The 19,408-nt window shown below is 46.0% G+C and overlaps 11 non-coding genes and 5 pseudogenes across 11 annotated transcripts; all 16 read right to left on the bottom strand.

The window, feature by feature from the left end:
• Window positions 1–693: 693 nt before the first annotated feature.
• Window positions 694–884, bottom strand: LOC141247725 (U2 spliceosomal RNA). The gene has a single exon (XR_012311127.1). It is a non-coding gene; the product is annotated as a U2 spliceosomal RNA (small nuclear RNA).
• Window positions 885–1,999: 1,115 nt separating this feature from the next.
• LOC141247724 (U2 spliceosomal RNA) lies at window positions 2,000–2,190 on the bottom strand. The gene has a single exon (XR_012311126.1). It is a non-coding gene; the product is annotated as a U2 spliceosomal RNA (small nuclear RNA).
• A 1,115-nt stretch (window positions 2,191–3,305) lies between these two features.
• LOC141247722 (U2 spliceosomal RNA) lies at window positions 3,306–3,496 on the bottom strand. Its single transcript, XR_012311124.1, has one exon. It is a non-coding gene; the product is annotated as a U2 spliceosomal RNA (small nuclear RNA).
• Window positions 3,497–4,611: 1,115 nt separating this feature from the next.
• LOC141247721 (U2 spliceosomal RNA) lies at window positions 4,612–4,802 on the bottom strand. The gene has a single exon (XR_012311123.1). It is a non-coding gene; the product is annotated as a U2 spliceosomal RNA (small nuclear RNA).
• Window positions 4,803–5,917: 1,115 nt separating this feature from the next.
• LOC141247720 (U2 spliceosomal RNA) lies at window positions 5,918–6,108 on the bottom strand. Its single transcript, XR_012311122.1, has one exon. It is a non-coding gene; the product is annotated as a U2 spliceosomal RNA (small nuclear RNA).
• Window positions 6,109–7,223: 1,115 nt separating this feature from the next.
• Window positions 7,224–7,405, bottom strand: LOC141247676 (U2 spliceosomal RNA). Its single transcript, XR_012311090.1, has one exon. It is a non-coding gene; the product is annotated as a U2 spliceosomal RNA (small nuclear RNA).
• Window positions 7,406–7,929: 524 nt separating this feature from the next.
• LOC141247684 (U2 spliceosomal RNA) lies at window positions 7,930–8,045 on the bottom strand (annotated as a pseudogene).
• Window positions 8,046–9,160: 1,115 nt separating this feature from the next.
• Window positions 9,161–9,351, bottom strand: LOC141247719 (U2 spliceosomal RNA). Its single transcript, XR_012311121.1, has one exon. It is a non-coding gene; the product is annotated as a U2 spliceosomal RNA (small nuclear RNA).
• A 1,115-nt stretch (window positions 9,352–10,466) lies between these two features.
• LOC141247679 (U2 spliceosomal RNA) lies at window positions 10,467–10,682 on the bottom strand (annotated as a pseudogene).
• A 759-nt stretch (window positions 10,683–11,441) lies between these two features.
• LOC141247689 (U2 spliceosomal RNA) lies at window positions 11,442–11,533 on the bottom strand (annotated as a pseudogene).
• A 1,115-nt stretch (window positions 11,534–12,648) lies between these two features.
• On the bottom strand, window positions 12,649–12,839 carry LOC141247718 (U2 spliceosomal RNA). The gene has a single exon (XR_012311120.1). It is a non-coding gene; the product is annotated as a U2 spliceosomal RNA (small nuclear RNA).
• Window positions 12,840–13,954: 1,115 nt separating this feature from the next.
• LOC141247716 (U2 spliceosomal RNA) lies at window positions 13,955–14,145 on the bottom strand. Its single transcript, XR_012311119.1, has one exon. It is a non-coding gene; the product is annotated as a U2 spliceosomal RNA (small nuclear RNA).
• Window positions 14,146–15,260: 1,115 nt separating this feature from the next.
• LOC141247682 (U2 spliceosomal RNA) lies at window positions 15,261–15,486 on the bottom strand (annotated as a pseudogene).
• Window positions 15,487–16,246: 760 nt separating this feature from the next.
• On the bottom strand, window positions 16,247–16,338 carry LOC141247688 (U2 spliceosomal RNA; annotated as a pseudogene).
• Window positions 16,339–17,453: 1,115 nt separating this feature from the next.
• LOC141247715 (U2 spliceosomal RNA) lies at window positions 17,454–17,644 on the bottom strand. The gene has a single exon (XR_012311118.1). It is a non-coding gene; the product is annotated as a U2 spliceosomal RNA (small nuclear RNA).
• Window positions 17,645–18,759: 1,115 nt separating this feature from the next.
• On the bottom strand, window positions 18,760–18,950 carry LOC141247714 (U2 spliceosomal RNA). Its single transcript, XR_012311117.1, has one exon. It is a non-coding gene; the product is annotated as a U2 spliceosomal RNA (small nuclear RNA).
• Window positions 18,951–19,408: the final 458 nt, after the last annotated feature.

Below are 19,408 nucleotides of genomic sequence, written 5' to 3'. Positions count from 1 at the left end.
CAGCGTTCCATTGCCACATTCCATCTACTGCAGGCAGGATACCTGGCTGGCTGAATGTCGCTGAGAAGCTCACAGAGACCGCCATAAGCAACAGTTTAACAGAATGCCACAGACTAATCAACCAAACTTTTTGGGTTGGGTTCTCTTTTATAGTCTGCAGGCATTAAATGAAAGAAGTCAGTGTTCCAGCAGAAGGAGACAACGTTTCAGAAAAGGCATTGTAGCAAACCAAAAAAGAAATTTTAAGCGCAGCAGTGTAACCAGCGCACATACCTGTTAGCTCGGGTGAGTTTAAAAGGCTGCTGTTGATAACAAGGGCATTTGCTAAATAGATGGTGTGTGTGCAACAATATACTGAAAGGTCAATTATATTGTGCAGCTTATCTCACCACCTGTAGTTATTTAGGTGAAAGCTCCAAAATGCTTGCCTAATATGTCTGTTTATCCAAAAGGAAGTAGAAAGGGAGAGCTAGAAAGATAGCATTGCATCACATTACATGGCAATGCAATGCACAGTTGCTGAAGTTGAACCAAAATGAGCTTGTAATCTGGCTTCTGCAACTTTGAACATGAAAAATCCAATGAGGAGAAGAAAAGCAGAGCCAAAGAGTCCATCCCAAAATCCGACAAACAAGCAAAATGAACAAAAAACATTGAATTCAATTCTTTCTGATTTTAGAAACTGCATTAAAGAAGGGGTGCACCGGTCCTGGAGATACTGCAATACCAGGTCAATGCGTGGAGTGGACAGAGCAAGCTCTTTTTCCATCTCCCTGTTCTAAAAATCCATTTAATATATGGTCCCCAGATAGGGGACGTATCAGATATTAAACTGATAAGAACAGATACTACACTTGATCTTAGCCAAAAGGCCGAGAAGCGATAACCAGAATTGGTTTCAAACTACGGAGCCACCCAAGGATCCTAAAAAGTCCATTTGTGGAGATGAGCTCCTGGACTCCCGTTAAGAAGACATGTTGTCAACCTCTAGATCCCTTACATGCCTGCACTTTTCGGCTTGCTGCTGCTGCAATCCACGCGTTTTAGATCTGCATAACTCCACCTCTTTAAACACAGCACCTTCACCCCCTGCTGTTCCCACCCGCCTCAACACCGTTGGAAGGGAGGAGAACCAATTAAGGCGGGGGGTGGGGTGGAACGAGCAGCTGTCTACCCTTAGCAGGAGGGCTCCTGATTACATACCTCTCCTGCTGCTGCTGCTGCTGGCTGTCCAGCAGCAGACTGAAGGTGGCTGCTGCTGTGCACAGGTATATAAAGGCTCAGAGCCTATTATGACACGCGCAGCCAGCGTTCCATTGCCACATTCCATCTACTGCAGGCAGGATACCTGGCTGGCTGAATGTCGCTGAGAAGCTCACAGAGACCGCCATAAGCAACAGTTTAACAGAATGCCACAGACTAATCAACCAAACTTTTTGGGTTGGGTTCTCTTTTATAGTCTGCAGGCATTAAATGAAAGAAGTCAGTGTTCCAGCAGAAGGAGACAACGTTTCAGAAAAGGCATTGTAGCAAACCAAAAAAGAAATTTTAAGCGCAGCAGTGTAACCAGCGCACATACCTGTTAGCTCGGGTGAGTTTAAAAGGCTGCTGTTGATAACAAGGGCATTTGCTAAATAGATGGTGTGTGTGCAACAATATACTGAAAGGTCAATTATATTGTGCAGCTTATCTCACCACCTGTAGTTATTTAGGTGAAAGCTCCAAAATGCTTGCCTAATATGTCTGTTTATCCAAAAGGAAGTAGAAAGGGAGAGCTAGAAAGATAGCATTGCATCACATTACATGGCAATGCAATGCACAGTTGCTGAAGTTGAACCAAAATGAGCTTGTAATCTGGCTTCTGCAACTTTGAACATGAAAAATCCAATGAGGAGAAGAAAAGCAGAGCCAAAGAGTCCATCCCAAAATCCGACAAACAAGCAAAATGAACAAAAAACATTGAATTCAATTCTTTCTGATTTTAGAAACTGCATTAAAGAAGGGGTGCACCGGTCCTGGAGATACTGCAATACCAGGTCAATGCGTGGAGTGGACAGAGCAAGCTCTTTTTCCATCTCCCTGTTCTAAAAATCCATTTAATATATGGTCCCCAGATAGGGGACGTATCAGATATTAAACTGATAAGAACAGATACTACACTTGATCTTAGCCAAAAGGCCGAGAAGCGATAACCAGAATTGGTTTCAAACTACGGAGCCACCCAAGGATCCTAAAAAGTCCATTTGTGGAGATGAGCTCCTGGACTCCCGTTAAGAAGACATGTTGTCAACCTCTAGATCCCTTACATGCCTGCACTTTTCGGCTTGCTGCTGCTGCAATCCACGCGTTTTAGATCTGCATAACTCCACCTCTTTAAACACAGCACCTTCACCCCCTGCTGTTCCCACCCGCCTCAACACCGTTGGAAGGGAGGAGAACCAATTAAGGCGGGGGGTGGGGTGGAACGAGCAGCTGTCTACCCTTAGCAGGAGGGCTCCTGATTACATACCTCTCCTGCTGCTGCTGCTGCTGGCTGTCCAGCAGCAGACTGAAGGTGGCTGCTGCTGTGCACAGGTATATAAAGGCTCAGAGCCTATTATGACACGCGCAGCCAGCGTTCCATTGCCACATTCCATCTACTGCAGGCAGGATACCTGGCTGGCTGAATGTCGCTGAGAAGCTCACAGAGACCGCCATAAGCAACAGTTTAACAGAATGCCACAGACTAATCAACCAAACTTTTTGGGTTGGGTTCTCTTTTATAGTCTGCAGGCATTAAATGAAAGAAGTCAGTGTTCCAGCAGAAGGAGACAACGTTTCAGAAAAGGCATTGTAGCAAACCAAAAAAGAAATTTTAAGCGCAGCAGTGTAACCAGCGCACATACCTGTTAGCTCGGGTGAGTTTAAAAGGCTGCTGTTGATAACAAGGGCATTTGCTAAATAGATGGTGTGTGTGCAACAATATACTGAAAGGTCAATTATATTGTGCAGCTTATCTCACCACCTGTAGTTATTTAGGTGAAAGCTCCAAAATGCTTGCCTAATATGTCTGTTTATCCAAAAGGAAGTAGAAAGGGAGAGCTAGAAAGATAGCATTGCATCACATTACATGGCAATGCAATGCACAGTTGCTGAAGTTGAACCAAAATGAGCTTGTAATCTGGCTTCTGCAACTTTGAACATGAAAAATCCAATGAGGAGAAGAAAAGCAGAGCCAAAGAGTCCATCCCAAAATCCGACAAACAAGCAAAATGAACAAAAAACATTGAATTCAATTCTTTCTGATTTTAGAAACTGCATTAAAGAAGGGGTGCACCGGTCCTGGAGATACTGCAATACCAGGTCAATGCGTGGAGTGGACAGAGCAAGCTCTTTTTCCATCTCCCTGTTCTAAAAATCCATTTAATATATGGTCCCCAGATAGGGGACGTATCAGATATTAAACTGATAAGAACAGATACTACACTTGATCTTAGCCAAAAGGCCGAGAAGCGATAACCAGAATTGGTTTCAAACTACGGAGCCACCCAAGGATCCTAAAAAGTCCATTTGTGGAGATGAGCTCCTGGACTCCCGTTAAGAAGACATGTTGTCAACCTCTAGATCCCTTACATGCCTGCACTTTTCGGCTTGCTGCTGCTGCAATCCACGCGTTTTAGATCTGCATAACTCCACCTCTTTAAACACAGCACCTTCACCCCCTGCTGTTCCCACCCGCCTCAACACCGTTGGAAGGGAGGAGAACCAATTAAGGCGGGGGGTGGGGTGGAACGAGCAGCTGTCTACCCTTAGCAGGAGGGCTCCTGATTACATACCTCTCCTGCTGCTGCTGCTGCTGGCTGTCCAGCAGCAGACTGAAGGTGGCTGCTGCTGTGCACAGGTATATAAAGGCTCAGAGCCTATTATGACACGCGCAGCCAGCGTTCCATTGCCACATTCCATCTACTGCAGGCAGGATACCTGGCTGGCTGAATGTCGCTGAGAAGCTCACAGAGACCGCCATAAGCAACAGTTTAACAGAATGCCACAGACTAATCAACCAAACTTTTTGGGTTGGGTTCTCTTTTATAGTCTGCAGGCATTAAATGAAAGAAGTCAGTGTTCCAGCAGAAGGAGACAACGTTTCAGAAAAGGCATTGTAGCAAACCAAAAAATAAATTTTAAGCGCAGCAGTGTAACCAGCGCACATACCTGTTAGCTCGGGTGAGTTTAAAAGGCTGCTGTTGATAACAAGGGCATTTGCTAAATAGATGGTGTGTGTGCAACAATATACTGAAAGGTCAATTATATTGTGCAGCTTATCTCACCACCTGTAGTTATTTAGGTGAAAGCTCCAAAATGCTTGCCTAATATGTCTGTTTATCCAAAAGGAAGTAGAAAGGGAGAGCTAGAAAGATAGCATTGCATCACATTACATGGCAATGCAATGCACAGTTGCTGAAGTTGAACCAAAATGAGCTTGTAATCTGGCTTCTGCAACTTTGAACATGAAAAATCCAATGAGGAGAAGAAAAGCAGAGCCAAAGAGTCCATCCCAAAATCCGACAAACAAGCAAAATGAACAAAAAACATTGAATTCAATTCTTTCTGATTTTAGAAACTGCATTAAAGAAGGGGTGCACCGGTCCTGGAGATACTGCAATACCAGGTCAATGCGTGGAGTGGACAGAGCAAGCTCTTTTTCCATCTCCCTGTTCTAAAAATCCATTTAATATATGGTCCCCAGATAGGGGACGTATCAGATATTAAACTGATAAGAACAGATACTACACTTGATCTTAGCCAAAAGGCCGAGAAGCGATAACCAGAATTGGTTTCAAACTACGGAGCCACCCAAGGATCCTAAAAAGTCCATTTGTGGAGATGAGCTCCTGGACTCCCGTTAAGAAGACATGTTGTCAACCTCTAGATCCCTTACATGCCTGCACTTTTCGGCTTGCTGCTGCTGCAATCCACGCGTTTTAGATCTGCATAACTCCACCTCTTTAAACACAGCACCTTCACCCCCTGCTGTTCCCACCCGCCTCAACACCGTTGGAAGGGAGGAGAACCAATTAAGGCGGGGGGTGGGGTGGAACGAGCAGCTGTCTACCCTTAGCAGGAGGGCTCCTGATTACATACCTCTCCTGCTGCTGCTGCTGCTGGCTGTCCAGCAGCAGACTGAAGGTGGCTGCTGCTGTGCACAGGTATATAAAGGCTCAGAGCCTATTATGACACGCGCAGCCAGCGTTCCATTGCCACATTCCATCTACTGCAGGCAGGATACCTGGCTGGCTGAATGTCGCTGAGAAGCTCACAGAGACCGCCATAAGCAACAGTTTAACAGAATGCCACAGACTAATCAACCAAACTTTTTGGGTTGGGTTCTCTTTTATAGTCTGCAGGCATTAAATGAAAGAAGTCAGTGTTCCAGCAGAAGGAGACAACGTTTCAGAAAAGGCATTGTAGCAAACCAAAAAAGAAATTTTAAGCGCAGCAGTGTAACCAGCGCACATACCTGTTAGCTCGGGTGAGTTTAAAAGGCTGCTGTTGATAACAAGGGCATTTGCTAAATAGATGGTGTGTGTGCAACAATATACTGAAAGGTCAATTATATTGTGCAGCTTATCTCACCACCTGTAGTTATTTAGGTGAAAGCTCCAAAATGCTTGCCTAATATGTCTGTTTATCCAAAAGGAAGTAGAAAGGGAGAGCTAGAAAGATAGCATTGCATCACATTACATGGCAATGCAATGCACAGTTGCTGAAGTTGAACCAAAATGAGCTTGTAATCTGGCTTCTGCAACTTTGAACATGAAAAATCCAATGAGGAGAAGAAAAGCAGAGCCAAAGAGTCCATCCCAAAATCCGACAAACAAGCAAAATGAACAAAAAACATTGAATTCAATTCTTTCTGATTTTAGAAACTGCATTAAAGAAGGGGTGCACCGGTCCTGGAGATACTGCAATACCAGGTCAATGCGTGGAGTGGACAGAGCAAGCTCTTTTTCCATCTCCCTGTTCTAAAAATCCATTTAATATATGGTCCCCAGATAGGGGACGTATCAGATATTAAACTGATAAGAACAGATACTACACTTGATCTTAGCCAAAAGGCCGAGAAGCGATAACCAGAATTGGTTTCAAACTACGGAGCCACCCAAGGATCCTAAAAAGTCCATTTGTGGAGATGAGCTCCTGGACTCCCGTTAAGAAGACATGTTGTCAACCTCTAGATCCCTTACATGCCTGCACTTTTCGGCTTGCTGCTGCTGCAATCCACGCGTTTTAGATCTGCATAACTCCACCTCTTTAAACACAGCACCTTCACCCCCTGCTGTTCCCACCCGCCTCAACACCGTTGGAAGGGAGGAGAACCAATTAAGGCGGGGGGTGGGGTGGAACGAGCAGCTGTCTACCCTTAGCAGGAGGGCTCCTGATTACATACCTCTCCTGCTGCTGCTGCTGCTGGCTGTCCAGCAGCAGACTGAAGGTGGCTGCTGCTGTGCACAGGTATATAAAGGCTCAGAGCCTATTATGACACGCGCAGCCAGCGTTCCATTGCCACATTCCATCTACTGCAGGCAGGATACCTGGCTGGCTGAATGTCGCTGAGAAGCTCACAGAGACCGCCATAAGCAACAGTTTAACAGAATGCCACAGACTAATCAACCAAACTTTTTGGGTTGGGTTCTCTTTTATAGTCTGCAGGCATTAAATGAAAGAAGTCAGTGTTCCAGCAGAAGGAGACAACGTTTCAGAAAAGGCATTGTAGCAAACCAAAAAAGAAATTTTAAGCGCAGCAGTGTAACCAGCGCACATACCTGTTAGCTCGGGTGAGTTTAAAAGGCTGCTGTTGATAACAAGGGCATTTGCTAAATAGATGGTGTGTGTGCAACAATATACTGAAAGGTCAATTATATTGTGCAGCTTATCTCACCACCTGTAGTTATTTAGGTGAAAGCTCCAAAATGCTTGCCTAATATGTCTGTTTATCCAAAAGGAAGTAGAAAGGGAGAGCTAGAAAGATAGCATTGCATCACATTACATGGCAATGCAATGCACAGTTGCTGAAGTTGAACCAAAATGAGCTTGTAATCTGGCTTCTGCAACTTTGAACATGAAAAATCCAATGAGGAGAAGAAAAGCAGAGCCAAAGAGTCCATCCCAAAATCCGACAAACAAGCAAAATGAACAAAAAACATTGAATTCAATTCTTTCTGATTTTAGAAACTGCATTAAAGAAGGGGTGCACCGGTCCTGGAGATACTGCAATACCAGGTCAATGCGTGGAGTGGACAGAGCAAGCTCTTTTTCCATCTCCCTGTTCTAAAAATCCATTTAATATATGGTCCCCAGATAGGGGACGTATCAGATATTAAACTGATAAGAACAGATTTTTTGATTGAAGCTGCATCCAAGGCACTGAAAAATGTGACCGAAGTCACACCAAAACAGCGCACGAGGCGAGGATTCATGTGGACCCTTCCCGGAGGAGAGGGTCCCCAATAAACCATCCCCATCCCTCCGAGCCAGAAGGCCACAGCGAGGGTCAGGGATCTCCGATGCTCTCCCTAGCCGAAGCCGGAGAAGAGCCGTTTTCGTGCTCCCAGCTTCCATCTAGGCTGCCACCCTAGTGGAGCTGGAGCCTGTGTTGGTTTCTCAGCCCAAAGCTGACCGGACCTCCGACCGGGTTTATAAAAATTCCCCTTCCTAGCCCGGAGGCCAGGAATAGGGGGGGTTGCTCAGAAAGTATGATTGGCAAAGGTGCAGCGTGCTACGAAGCCAAGTCTTTCTGGGGTTCCCAGTCCCAGTAAGCTTGGACTCCCACCAGGGCGCCTACTCCTGGGGCACATTGCTCCAAAGCCCTCACACTTACCCAGCCTAGTGACTTCGATCCTGGAGGGCCATGTTTTCCATCAGATAACTCTATGAGCCACCTGGCGTACTAACAAGTGCACCAAACCAGTGTGTAATATGCATCAATTTACTAGGGCAGCCCAAGGACAAAACTGCCTTTTCAAAAGATACTACACTTGATCTTAGCCAAAAGGCCGAGAAGCGATAACCAGAATTGGTTTCAAACTACGGAGCCACCCAAGGATCCTAAAAAGTCCATTTGTGGAGATGAGCTCCTGGACTCCCGTTAAGAAGACATGTTGTCAACCTCTAGATCCCTTACATGCCTGCACTTTTCGGCTTGCTGCTGCTGCAATCCACGCGTTTTAGATCTGCATAACTCCACCTCTTTAAACACAGCACCTTCACCCCCTGCTGTTCCCACCCGCCTCAACACCGTTGGAAGGGAGGAGAACCAATTAAGGCGGGGGGTGGGGTGGAACGAGCAGCTGTCTACCCTTAGCAGGAGGGCTCCTGATTACATACCTCTCCTGCTGCTGCTGCTGCTGGCTGTCCAGCAGCAGACTGAAGGTGGCTGCTGCTGTGCACAGGTATATAAAGGCTCAGAGCCTATTATGACACGCGCAGCCAGCGTTCCATTGCCACATTCCATCTACTGCAGGCAGGATACCTGGCTGGCTGAATGTCGCTGAGAAGCTCACAGAGACCGCCATAAGCAACAGTTTAACAGAATGCCACAGACTAATCAACCAAACTTTTTGGGTTGGGTTCTCTTTTATAGTCTGCAGGCATTAAATGAAAGAAGTCAGTGTTCCAGCAGAAGGAGACAACGTTTCAGAAAAGGCATTGTAGCAAACCAAAAAAGAAATTTTAAGCGCAGCAGTGTAACCAGCGCACATACCTGTTAGCTCGGGTGAGTTTAAAAGGCTGCTGTTGATAACAAGGGCATTTGCTAAATAGATGGTGTGTGTGCAACAATATACTGAAAGGTCAATTATATTGTGCAGCTTATCTCACCACCTGTAGTTATTTAGGTGAAAGCTCCAAAATGCTTGCCTAATATGTCTGTTTATCCAAAAGGAAGTAGAAAGGGAGAGCTAGAAAGATAGCATTGCATCACATTACATGGCAATGCAATGCACAGTTGCTGAAGTTGAACCAAAATGAGCTTGTAATCTGGCTTCTGCAACTTTGAACATGAAAAATCCAATGAGGAGAAGAAAAGCAGAGCCAAAGAGTCCATCCCAAAATCCGACAAACAAGCAAAATGAACAAAAAACATTGAATTCAATTCTTTCTGATTTTAGAAACTGCATTAAAGAAGGGGTGCACCGGTCCTGGAGATACTGCAATACCAGGTCAATGCGTGGAGTGGACAGAGCAAGCTCTTTTTCCATCTCCCTGTTCTAAAAATCCATTTAATATATGGTCCCCAGATAGGGGACGTATCAGATATTAAACTGATAAGAACAGATACTACACTTGATCTTAGCCAAAAGGCCGAGAAGCGATAACCTGAATTGGTTTCAAACTACGGAGCCACCCAAGGATCCTAAAAAGTCCATTTGTGGAGATGAGCTCCTGGACTCCCGTTAAGAAGACATGTTGTCAACCTCTAGATCCCTTACATGCCTGCACTTTTCGGCTTGCTGCTGCTGCAATCCACGCGTTTTAGATCTGCATAACTCCACCTCTTTAAACACAGCACCTTCACCCCCTGCTGTTCCCACCCGCCTCAACACCGTTGGAAGGGAGGAGAACCAATTAAGGCGGGGGGTGGGGTGGAACGAGCAGCTGTCTACCCTTAGCAGGAGGGCTCCTGATTACATACCTCTCCTGCTGCTGCTGCTGCTGGCTGTCCAGCAGCAGACTGAAGGTGGCTGCTGCTGTGCACAGGTATATAAAGGCTCAGAGCCTATTATGACACGCGCAGCCAGCGTTCCATTGCCACATTCCATCTACTGCAGGCAGGATACCTGGCTGGCTGAATGTCGCTGAGAAGCTCACAGAGACCGCCATAAGCAACAGTTTAACAGAATGCCACAGACTAATCAACCAAACTTTTTGGGTTGGGTTCTCTTTTATAGTCTGCAGGCATTAAATGAAAGAAGTCAGTGTTCCAGCAGAAGGAGACAACGTTTCAGAAAAGGCATTGTAGCAAACCAAAAAAGAAATTTTAAGCGCAGCAGTGTAACCAGCGCACATACCTGTTAGCTCGGGTGAGTTTAAAAGGCTGCTGTTGATAACAAGGGCATTTGCTAAATAGATGGTGTGTGTGCAACAATATACTGAAAGGTCAATTATATTGTGCAGCTTATCTCACCACCTGTAGTTATTTAGGTGAAAGCTCCAAAATGCTTGCCTAATATGTCTGTTTATCCAAAAGGAAGTAGAAAGGGAGAGCTAGAAAGATAGCATTGCATCACATTACATGGCAATGCAATGCACAGTTGCTGAAGTTGAACCAAAATGAGCTTGTAATCTGGCTTCTGCAACTTTGAACATGAAAAATCCAATGAGGAGAAGAAAAGCAGAGCCAAAGAGTCCATCCCAAAATCCGACAAACAAGCAAAATGAACAAAAAACATTGAATTCAATTCTTTCTGATTTTAGAAACTGCATTAAAGAAGGGGTGCACCGGTCCTGGAGATACTGCAATACCAGGTCAATGCGTGGAGTGGACAGAGCAAGCTCTTTTTCCATCTCCCTGTTCTAAAAATCCATTTAATATATGGTCCCCAGATAGGGGACGTATCAGATATTAAACTGATAAGAACAGATTTTTTTTTTTTTTTTTTTTAGCCCGAATTCGTGTACAAAACCCGAGTGCGCTTAAAAAAGTGACAAGTGCCACAAAAAAAGTGCACTAGGATGCTGGTCTTCTTGAAACCCTCTCCAAAAGGAGAAGGGTCCCCCAAACCATTCCCCGTCCCTCCGAGCCAAAAGGCCACAGCGAGGAACAGGGACAAAAAGCCACCTCCAGCCGAAGCCAGAGGCGACCCAATCTTACCCCCAGCACCTGCCCGAGTTCTCACCCGAGCAAGGCACTGGGAGCCAAAGACTGTGCTCCCCTCCCGGAAGAGGGGAGCCAACAACGCTCTCCTCCCGAAAGAGGAGAGCCAGGGGGGTTCAGGGGGGAGCGGAACCTGATGGCCACACACTCCCCCCCTAGACCTGCCAAGAGAGGAACCCGTAAGGGAACCGCATCCCGACAAAATCCTAGTAGGACGTGACACACGTGAATAAGTGGACACACAGTGACAAAGAAATTAAATAAATAGTGAAGGTTTCACAGTATAATACTGCCCGGACCTTCGACCGGGAATTGAAAAATTCCCCATCCTAAGGCCAGAAGGCCCGGAATAAGGGTGTGTGTGAAGAAAGAAATATTGAAGTGCTAGTGCAAATGTGCCATAAACTCAAGTGGGGTTCCCAATCCCAGTGAGTTAAGGCACCCCAGGGTCACCACTCCTGGGGCACTTCACACTTCGGGCTTTCGATCTTCCCCGGCCCAATGGCGTCGATCCTGGGGGGCCATGCTTTCCACCAGATGACTATATTAGCCACCTGGCGTACTAACAAGCGCCTAAACCCCAGTGTGCATAATGTATCAATCTACTAGGGCGGCCAACATCCAAAACCGCCTTTTCAAAAGATACTACACTTGATCTTAGCCAAAAGGCCGAGAAGCGATAACCAGAATTGGTTTCAAACTACGGAGCCACCCAAGGATCCTAAAAAGTCCATTTGTGGAGATGAGCTCCTGGACTCCCGTTAAGAAGACATGTTGTCAACCTCTAGATCCCTTACATGCCTGCACTTTTCGGCTTGCTGCTGCTGCAATCCACGCGTTTTAGATCTGCATAACTCCACCTCTTTAAACACAGCACCTTCACCCCCTGCTGTTCCCACCCGCCTCAACACCGTTGGAAGGGAGGAGAACCAATTAAGGCGGGGGGTGGGGTGGAACGAGCAGCTGTCTACCCTTAGCAGGAGGGCTCCTGATTACATACCTCTCCTGCTGCTGCTGCTGCTGGCTGTCCAGCAGCAGACTGAAGGTGGCTGCTGCTGTGCACAGGTATATAAAGGCTCAGAGCCTATTATGACACGCGCAGCCAGCGTTCCATTGCCACATTCCATCTACTGCAGGCAGGATACCTGGCTGGCTGAATGTCGCTGAGAAGCTCACAGAGACCGCCATAAGCAACAGTTTAACAGAATGCCACAGACTAATCAACCAAACTTTTTGGGTTGGGTTCTCTTTTATAGTCTGCAGGCATTAAATGAAAGAAGTCAGTGTTCCAGCAGAAGGAGACAACGTTTCAGAAAAGGCATTGTAGCAAACCAAAAAAGAAATTTTAAGCGCAGCAGTGTAACCAGCGCACATACCTGTTAGCTCGGGTGAGTTTAAAAGGCTGCTGTTGATAACAAGGGCATTTGCTAAATAGATGGTGTGTGTGCAACAATATACTGAAAGGTCAATTATATTGTGCAGCTTATCTCACCACCTGTAGTTATTTAGGTGAAAGCTCCAAAATGCTTGCCTAATATGTCTGTTTATCCAAAAGGAAGTAGAAAGGGAGAGCTAGAAAGATAGCATTGCATCACATTACATGGCAATGCAATGCACAGTTGCTGAAGTTGAACCAAAATGAGCTTGTAATCTGGCTTCTGCAACTTTGAACATGAAAAATCCAATGAGGAGAAGAAAAGCAGAGCCAAAGAGTCCATCCCAAAATCCGACAAACAAGCAAAATGAACAAAAAACATTGAATTCAATTCTTTCTGATTTTAGAAACTGCATTAAAGAAGGGGTGCACCGGTCCTGGAGATACTGCAATACCAGGTCAATGCGTGGAGTGGACAGAGCAAGCTCTTTTTCCATCTCCCTGTTCTAAAAATCCATTTAATATATGGTCCCCAGATAGGGGACGTATCAGATATTAAACTGATAAGAACAGATACTACACTTGATCTTAGCCAAAAGGCCGAGAAGCGATAACCAGAATTGGTTTCAAACTACGGAGCCACCCAAGGATCCTAAAAAGTCCATTTGTGGAGATGAGCTCCTGGACTCCCGTTAAGAAGACATGTTGTCAACCTCTAGATCCCTTACATGCCTGCACTTTTCGGCTTGCTGCTGCTGCAATCCACGCGTTTTAGATCTGCATAACTCCACCTCTTTAAACACAGCACCTTCACCCCCTGCTGTTCCCACCCGCCTCAACACCGTTGGAAGGGAGGAGAACCAATTAAGGCGGGGGGTGGGGTGGAACGAGCAGCTGTCTACCCTTAGCAGGAGGGCTCCTGATTACATACCTCTCCTGCTGCTGCTGCTGCTGGCTGTCCAGCAGCAGACTGAAGGTGGCTGCTGCTGTGCACAGGTATATAAAGGCTCAGAGCCTATTATGACACGCGCAGCCAGCGTTCCATTGCCACATTCCATCTACTGCAGGCAGGATACCTGGCTGGCTGAATGTCGCTGAGAAGCTCACAGAGACCGCCATAAGCAACAGTTTAACAGAATGCCACAGACTAATCAACCAAACTTTTTGGGTTGGGTTCTCTTTTATAGTCTGCAGGCATTAAATGAAAGAAGTCAGTGTTCCAGCAGAAGGAGACAACGTTTCAGAAAAGGCATTGTAGCAAACCAAAAAAGAAATTTTAAGCGCAGCAGTGTAACCAGCGCACATACCTGTTAGCTCGGGTGAGTTTAAAAGGCTGCTGTTGATAACAAGGGCATTTGCTAAATAGATGGTGTGTGTGCAACAATATACTGAAAGGTCAATTATATTGTGCAGCTTATCTCACCACCTGTAGTTATTTAGGTGAAAGCTCCAAAATGCTTGCCTAATATGTCTGTTTATCCAAAAGGAAGTAGAAAGGGAGAGCTAGAAAGATAGCATTGCATCACATTACATGGCAATGCAATGCACAGTTGCTGAAGTTGAACCAAAATGAGCTTGTAATCTGGCTTCTGCAACTTTGAACATGAAAAATCCAATGAGGAGAAGAAAAGCAGAGCCAAAGAGTCCATCCCAAAATCCGACAAACAAGCAAAATGAACAAAAAACATTGAATTCAATTCTTTCTGATTTTAGAAACTGCATTAAAGAAGGGGTGCACCGGTCCTGGAGATACTGCAATACCAGGTCAATGCGTGGAGTGGACAGAGCAAGCTCTTTTTCCATCTCCCTGTTCTAAAAATCCATTTAATATATGGTCCCCAGATAGGGGACGTATCAGATATTAAACTGATAAGAACAGATACTACACTTGATCTTAGCCAAAAGGCCGAGAAGCGATAACCAGAATTGGTTTCAAACTACGGAGCCACCCAAGGATCCTAAAAAGTCCATTTGTGGAGATGAGCTCCTGGACTCCCGTTAAGAAGACATGTTGTCAACCTCTAGATCCCTTACATGCCTGCACTTTTCGGCTTGCTGCTGCTGCAATCCACGCGTTTTAGATCTGCATAACTCCACCTCTTTAAACACAGCACCTTCACCCCCTGCTGTTCCCACCCGCCTCAACACCGTTGGAAGGGAGGAGAACCAATTAAGGCGGGGGGTGGGGTGGAACGAGCAGCTGTCTACCCTTAGCAGGAGGGCTCCTGATTACATACCTCTCCTGCTGCTGCTGCTGCTGGCTGTCCAGCAGCAGACTGAAGGTGGCTGCTGCTGTGCACAGGTATATAAAGGCTCAGAGCCTATTATGACACGCGCAGCCAGCGTTCCATTGCCACATTCCATCTACTGCAGGCAGGATACCTGGCTGGCTGAATGTCGCTGAGAAGCTCACAGAGACCGCCATAAGCAACAGTTTAACAGAATGCCACAGACTAATCAACCAAACTTTTTGGGTTGGGTTCTCTTTTATAGTCTGCAGGCATTAAATGAAAGAAGTCAGTGTTCCAGCAGAAGGAGACAACGTTTCAGAAAAGGCATTGTAGCAAACCAAAAAAGAAATTTTAAGCGCAGCAGTGTAACCAGCGCACATACCTGTTAGCTCGGGTGAGTTTAAAAGGCTGCTGTTGATAACAAGGGCATTTGCTAAATAGATGGTGTGTGTGCAACAATATACTGAAAGGTCAATTATATTGTGCAGCTTATCTCACCACCTGTAGTTATTTAGGTGAAAGCTCCAAAATGCTTGCCTAATATGTCTGTTTATCCAAAAGGAAGTAGAAAGGGAGAGCTAGAAAGATAGCATTGCATCACATTACATGGCAATGCAATGCACAGTTGCTGAAGTTGAACCAAAATGAGCTTGTAATCTGGCTTCTGCAACTTTGAACATGAAAAATCCAATGAGGAGAAGAAAAGCAGAGCCAAAGAGTCCATCCCAAAATCCGACAAACAAGCAAAATGAACAAAAAACATTGAATTCAATTCTTTCTGATTTTAGAAACTGCATTAAAGAAGGGGTGCACCGGTCCTGGAGATACTGCAATACCAGGTCAATGCGTGGAGTGGACAGAGCAAGCTCTTTTTCCATCTCCCTGTTCTAAAAATCCATTTAATATATGGTCCCCAGATAGGGGACGTATCAGATATTAAACTGATAAGAACAGATTTTTTTTTTTTTTTTTTTTTTTTTTTTTTTAGCCCGAATTCGTGTACAAAACCCGAGTGCGCTTAAAAAAGTGACAAGTGCCACAAAAAAAGTGCACTAGGATGCTGGTCTTCTTGAAACCCTCTCCAAAAGGAGAAGGGTCCCCCAAACCATTCCCCGTCCCTCCGAGCCAAAAGGCCACAGCGAGGAACAGGGACAAAAAGCCACCTCCAGCCGAAGCCAGAGGCGACCCAATCTTACCCCCAGCACCTGCCCGAGTTCTCACCCGAGCAAGGCACTGGGAGCCAAAGACTGTGCTCCCCTCCCGGAAGAGGGGAGCCAACAACGCTCTCCTCCCGAAAGAGGAGAGCCAGGGGGGTTCAGGGGGGAGCGGAACCTGATGGCCACACACTCCCCCCCTAGACCTGCCAAGAGAGGAACCCGTAAGGGAACCGCATCCCGACAAAATCCTAGTAGGACGTGACACACGTGAATAAGTGGACACACAGTGACAAAGAAATTAAATAAATAGTGAAGGTTTCACAGTATAATACTGCCCGGACCTTCGACCGGGAATTGAAAAATTCCCCATCCTAAGGCCAGAAGGCCCGGAATAAGGGTGTGTGTGAAGAAAGAAATATTGAAGTGCTAGTGCAAATGTGCCATAAACTCAAGTGGGGTTCCCAATCCCAGTGAGTTAAGGCACCCCAGGGTCACCACTCCTGGGGCACTTCACACTTCGGGCTTTCGATCTTCCCCGGCCCAATGGCGTCGATCCTGGGGGGCCATGCTTTCCACCAGATGACTATATTAGCCACCTGGCGTACTAACAAGCGCCTAAACCCCAGTGTGCATAATGTATCAATCTACTAGGGCGGCCAACATCCAAAACCGCCTTTTCAAAAGATACTACACTTGATCTTAGCCAAAAGGCCGAGAAGCGATAACCAGAATTGGTTTCAAACTACGGAGCCACCCAAGGATCCTAAAAAGTCCATTTGTGGAGATGAGCTCCTGGACTCCCGTTAAGAAGACATGTTGTCAACCTCTAGATCCCTTACATGCCTGCACTTTTCGGCTTGCTGCTGCTGCAATCCACGCGTTTTAGATCTGCATAACTCCACCTCTTTAAACACAGCACCTTCACCCCCTGCTGTTCCCACCCGCCTCAACACCGTTGGAAGGGAGGAGAACCAATTAAGGCGGGGGGTGGGGTGGAACGAGCAGCTGTCTACCCTTAGCAGGAGGGCTCCTGATTACATACCTCTCCTGCTGCTGCTGCTGCTGGCTGTCCAGCAGCAGACTGAAGGTGGCTGCTGCTGTGCACAGGTATATAAAGGCTCAGAGCCTATTATGACACGCGCAGCCAGCGTTCCATTGCCACATTCCATCTACTGCAGGCAGGATACCTGGCTGGCTGAATGTCGCTGAGAAGCTCACAGAGACCGCCATAAGCAACAGTTTAACAGAATGCCACAGACTAATCAACCAAACTTTTTGGGTTGGGTTCTCTTTTATAGTCTGCAGGCATTAAATGAAAGAAGTCAGTGTTCCAGCAGAAGGAGACAACGTTTCAGAAAAGGCATTGTAGCAAACCAAAAAAGAAATTTTAAGCGCAGCAGTGTAACCAGCGCACATACCTGTTAGCTCGGGTGAGTTTAAAAGGCTGCTGTTGATAACAAGGGCATTTGCTAAATAGATGGTGTGTGTGCAACAATATACTGAAAGGTCAATTATATTGTGCAGCTTATCTCACCACCTGTAGTTATTTAGGTGAAAGCTCCAAAATGCTTGCCTAATATGTCTGTTTATCCAAAAGGAAGTAGAAAGGGAGAGCTAGAAAGATAGCATTGCATCACATTACATGGCAATGCAATGCACAGTTGCTGAAGTTGAACCAAAATGAGCTTGTAATCTGGCTTCTGCAACTTTGAACATGAAAAATCCAATGAGGAGAAGAAAAGCAGAGCCAAAGAGTCCATCCCAAAATCCGACAAACAAGCAAAATGAACAAAAAACATTGAATTCAATTCTTTCTGATTTTAGAAACTGCATTAAAGAAGGGGTGCACCGGTCCTGGAGATACTGCAATACCAGGTCAATGCGTGGAGTGGACAGAGCAAGCTCTTTTTCCATCTCCCTGTTCTAAAAATCCATTTAATATATGGTCCCCAGATAGGGGACGTATCAGATATTAAACTGATAAGAACAGATACTACACTTGATCTTAGCCAAAAGGCCGAGAAGCGATAACCAGAATTGGTTTCAAACTACGGAGCCACCCAAGGATCCTAAAAAGTCCATTTGTGGAGATGAGCTCCTGGACTCCTGTTAAGAAGACATGTTGTCAACCTCTAGATCCCTTACATGCCTGCACTTTTCGGCTTGCTGCTGCTGCAATCCACGCGTTTTAGATCTGCATAACTCCACCTCTTTAAACACAGCACCTTCACCCCCTGCTGTTCCCACCCGCCTCAACACCGTTGGAAGGGAGGAGAACCAATTAAGGTGGGGGGTGGGGTGGAACGAGCAGCTGTCTACCCTTAGCAGGAGGGCTCCTGATTACATACCTCTCCTGCTGCTGCTGCTGCTGGCTGTCCAGCAGCAGACTGAAGGTGGCTGCTGCTGTGCACAGGTATATAAAGGCTCAGAGCCTATTATGACACGCGCAGCCAGCGTTCCATTGCCACATTCCATCTACTGCAGGCAGGATACCTGGCTGGCTGAATGTCGCTGAGAAGCTCACAGAGACCGCCATAAGCAACAGTTTAACAGAATGCCACAGACTAATCAACCAAACTTTTTGGGTTGGGTTCTCTTTTATAGTCTGCAGGCATTAAATGAAAGAAGTCAGTGTTCCAGCAGAAGGAGACAACGTTTCAGAAAAGGCATTGTAGCAAACCAAAAAAGAAATTTTAAGCGCAGCAGTGTAACCAGCGCACATACCTGTTAGCTCGGGTGAGTTTAAAAGGCTGCTGTTGATAACAAGGGCATTTGCTAAATAGATGGTGTGTGTGCAACAATATACTGAAAGGTCAATTATATTGTGCAGCTTATCTCACCACCTGTAGTTATTTAGGTGAAAGCTCCAAAATGCTTGCCTAATATGTCTGTTTATCCAAAAGGAAGTAGAAAGGGAGAGCTAGAAAGATAGCATTGCATCACATTACATGGCAATGCAATGCACAGTTGCTGAAGTTGAACCAAAATGAGCTTGTAATCTGGCTTCTGCAACTTTGAACATGAAAAATCCAATGAGGAGAAGAAAAGCAGAGCCAAAGAGTCCATCCCAAAATCCGACAAACAAGCAAAATGAACAAAAAACATTGAATTCAATTCTTTCTGATTTTAGAAACTGCATTAAAGAAGGGGTGCACCGGTCCTGGAGATACTGCAATACCAGGTCAATGCGTGGAGTGGACAGAGCAAGCTCTTTTTCCATCTCCCTGTTCTAAAAATCCATTTAATATATGGTCCCCAGATAGGGGACGTATCAGATATTAAACTGATAAGAACAGATACTACACTTGATCTTAGCCAAAAGGCCGAGAAGCGATAACCAGAATTGGTTTCAAACTACGGAGCCACCCAAGGATCCTAAAAAGTCCATTTGTGGAGATGAGCTCCTGGACTCCCGTTAAGAAGACATGTTGTCAACCTCTAGATCCCTTACATGCCTGCACTTTTCGGCTTGCTGCTGCTGCAATCCACGCGTTTTAGATCTGCATAACTCCACCTCTTTAAACACAGCACCTTCACCCCCTGCTGTTCCCACCCGCCTCAACACCGTTGGAAGGGAGGAGAACCAATTAAGGCGGGGGGTGGGGTGGAACGAGCAGCTGTCTACCCTTAGCAGGAGGGCTCCTGATTACATACCTCTCCTGCTGCTGCTGCTGCTGGCTGTCCAGCAGCAGACTGAAGGTGGCTGCTGCTGTGCACAGGTATATAAAGGCTCAGAGCCTATTATGACACGCGCAGCCAGCGTTCCATTGCCACATTCCATCTACTGCAGGCA

Source organism: Phyllobates terribilis, unplaced genomic scaffold, assembly GCF_046119375.1.
Source record: "Phyllobates terribilis strain yellow unplaced genomic scaffold, ASM4611937v1 Scaffold_3226__1_contigs__length_85553, whole genome shotgun sequence".
Classification (NCBI taxonomy): domain Eukaryota; kingdom Metazoa; phylum Chordata; class Amphibia; order Anura; family Dendrobatidae; genus Phyllobates; species Phyllobates terribilis.
Note: the sequence above shows the minus strand (reverse complement) of the source record. Positions and strands in the feature narration are given on the sequence as shown.